The 3,152-nt window shown below is 42.3% G+C and overlaps 1 pseudogene; it reads left to right on the top strand.

Moving 5' to 3' along the window:
* The first annotated feature begins 223 nt into the window (after positions 1-223).
* LOC142100270 (uncharacterized) lies at positions 224-1,833 on the top strand (annotated as a pseudogene).
* Positions 1,834-3,152: the final 1,319 nt, after the last annotated feature.

Here is a 3,152-nt window from a genome sequence, read left to right as displayed (position 1 = left end):
GCTAGAAAAATTTTAGAATCAGATTGACTAATTTTGGGGTAAAGGTCCTGGTATGCACAATTACTTGTGTACCAGTCCTCCCACAATATGCTCTAAAGTCTGCTTCATCTGTATGTCTGTTTCTACATCTCCTTTAACCCCATACTTCCTCAAGGCAAATCAGATCCAGCTGAGATATAAAGTAACGGGATTCTTGCAGACCAGCTTGCAAAATATATCCGGCATGTCAGTTGGTAAGAGTGTTTTGCAATCTTCACCGCATCCGGAAACCCACCAGGCCGTGGTTCTTGAGATGGAGTACCAGTCTACAGAAATATATAACGATACGTGAAGCAGGCATCACACAGATGGATGGGCAATGTGTTTTCATATATCCACATAGCGGAATTGTTTCATGGAACACCAATATAACATGACCATATTATTACAAAGACGATCATAATAGTATAATTATCCTTTTCATAATGTAAACCTATTCTGCAGTGTTGGTCCCTCAGAGAAAGACATTGGAGTTATGATAAAACAAGATGAGAGAGGGCTGCCCTTATGAGCTCACTATCTGATTGTCTTATATTCTAAATTCTCACCTTCATTACAAGAACATGTAAAGAGAATTGCATCTAGCTTCACATAAGTTGGCAAAGACTGGGTAACAATGAGTATTTCACTGCATGTTAAAATGCGAGTAAACACTTATATGAACTGCATTGCTGTATGTACATGGTTAGTATACATTTAATCCTCATCACCATTTATTTATATAGCGCCACTAATTCCGCAGCGCTGTACAGAGAACTCACATCAGTCCCAGCCCCATTGGTGCTTACAGTCTAAATTCTCTAACATACACACAGAGATAGATAGAGAGAGAGAGAGAGATACTAAGGTCAATTTAATAGCAGCCAATTGACTATCAGAATGTTTTTGGGGTGTGGGAGGAAACCGGAGCACCCGGAGGAAACCCACGCAAACACGGGGAGAACATACAAACACCACACAGATAAGGTCATGTTGGGAATTGAACACATGACCCCAGTGCTGTAAGGCAGAAGTACTATCATCAACATTTATTTATATAGCACCAGCAAATTCCGTAGCGCTTTACAAACATTAATAAAACAATACTGTGTAATACATACAGACAGAGAGGTAAGAGAAATATTTTCTTCTCAGTGTCTTTAGGTTCTATCTCACATCCTGCGATAAGAGAGAAAAGAGACTTCAGTGGCCATTATTGGTGGAGGCATCTCAGGCTTGGTCTGTTCAGCAGGACTGTCACAGCTGGGAATCACAAACACCATTGTCTTCAATACAGGGAAACGTCCACTGGGTGTAGCAGCAGGTTTCTTCACTGTTTGAAATACAAGATTTGCCAAAATTGTGTCCTTCATGTACAGCAAGAAGGCAGCACAGGTCTGGCCAAGCAGAATTGTCTGACTTAAACCGGGTGAAAGGCCAACAGAAGTCGGGAACCTGCAGACTTTCATTGGGACACGTAGGATGCAGTCGGTCCCCAATTGTCTCTCAAGTCTCATCCATGTAGAACGAAACAAGTGGGTCAACAGTAGTCACTGGGAACCTCTTGTCAAAAAGTGGAAAGTTGATGACCTTTACTGGGTTGATTATTTCGTGGTTGCCCATTAAGGGAAGTGTGCTGCCAAGCTTATGGCTGACTCCAGTGCTCTATAAATCCATGATCTTCTCAAGGTTAAATTCAGTCCTGTTCTATCACCGCAGACCAACGTCATGCACCTGTGCTCCCTCTGAGTACGATTATTCGCTTTTCCACGGATGGTTAAGGTTGACTATGATGGAGCATTATTATTATCATAGATTTGTAAGTTGCCACAGTGCTCCGCAGCGCCGTACAGTAGGGAATACAGTACATACATAAAACAGGGACATACATAAAACGGACATACAAGGTAGACAAAATAAATGTAGACATGAAAACAAAGGGTATGGAGGACCCTGCTTGTTAGAAAGCTTACATTATATGTGGAAGAGGGCACAGCTGAAACAAGAGGAGAAAATGTGTCTCAGAGTGGAGATTGGGATATTTGTGAGGGAGTATTAGCATAAATAGTGTTATTGGAGATAAGGTCACCTTATAAAAAGAGATGGGTTTCAAAGAGCATCTAAAGATTTGAAGGGAAAGTCTGACTGAGTGTGGTAGGGAATTCCATAAGTGGGGAGCAGCACGGGATAAGTCTTGTAGTTGGGAGTGAGATGTGGTTACCAGAGACAAGGCGCAGGTCAGAGGTAGATCTAAGAGGGCGGGAGGAAGAGTATTTTGATATGAGATTTGAGATGTATGCAGGGGTGGTGTTGTTGAGGGGGTTGTAGGTAAAAGGGAGTAATTTGAATTAGATTCTGGAGGACACAGGGAGCCAGTGTAGGGATTTCCAAAGTGGTGCAGCAGATGTGGAGTGGTGAGAGAGGACGATCAGTCTTGCAGCAGCATTTAGCATGGATTGAAGTGTGGAAATATGGGTGTCCGGAATGCCAGATAGCAAGAGGTTGCAATAGTCAAGACGGGAGATGATGAGAGAATTGCTCTGCGCGTGGCCAGAAACTAACTGTGCCAGAGAGCACAAATTAATCCATTTCATCTTCAAGTGCAAAGATCCCCTAAGACAGCCTAGCATTTCAGGGGGCAAACAGATAGGCACTGGGTGTATGCACATAGTCATTGTACAGTAAGGACGAGCGCACGCAGTAGTGTCCAATTCAAGCTTTGGGCATCTCTCAGGTACATGATTTTCTTTAGTATAACTTGCACCAGCTACAGGTCGGGTGTAAGTGCTGATTACTAGTGATGACGGCTGTGTATACAGCTAGAACATGTGTTTGTAATCAGGAGCAACTGTAAAAAGGATTTTATGTACAGTAGACATTAATAACATTCTAATAAATGTATTTTATGGGGGGAGGGGGACTTTTGTTTAATCTTTTGTCATTAATAACTATATTATTAACAGGTGACATTAATATTTGGGGGGGGGGGGTTTCTGTGTGTTCTTTTGGGACTTTATAGAGACGTATCTTTTGATGGCAGTCATTACCCCGGTGACGAAAACGCAGACAACGGATTCCCCGACAGGATGACACTCAAGATGTCATGGACAACAGATTGGTAATGTTGAAAAACA

Source organism: Mixophyes fleayi, chromosome 8 (assembly GCF_038048845.1).
Source record: "Mixophyes fleayi isolate aMixFle1 chromosome 8, aMixFle1.hap1, whole genome shotgun sequence".
In the NCBI taxonomy this organism is placed as follows: domain Eukaryota; kingdom Metazoa; phylum Chordata; class Amphibia; order Anura; family Limnodynastidae; genus Mixophyes; species Mixophyes fleayi.
Note: the sequence above shows the minus strand (reverse complement) of the source record. Positions and strands in the feature narration are given on the sequence as shown.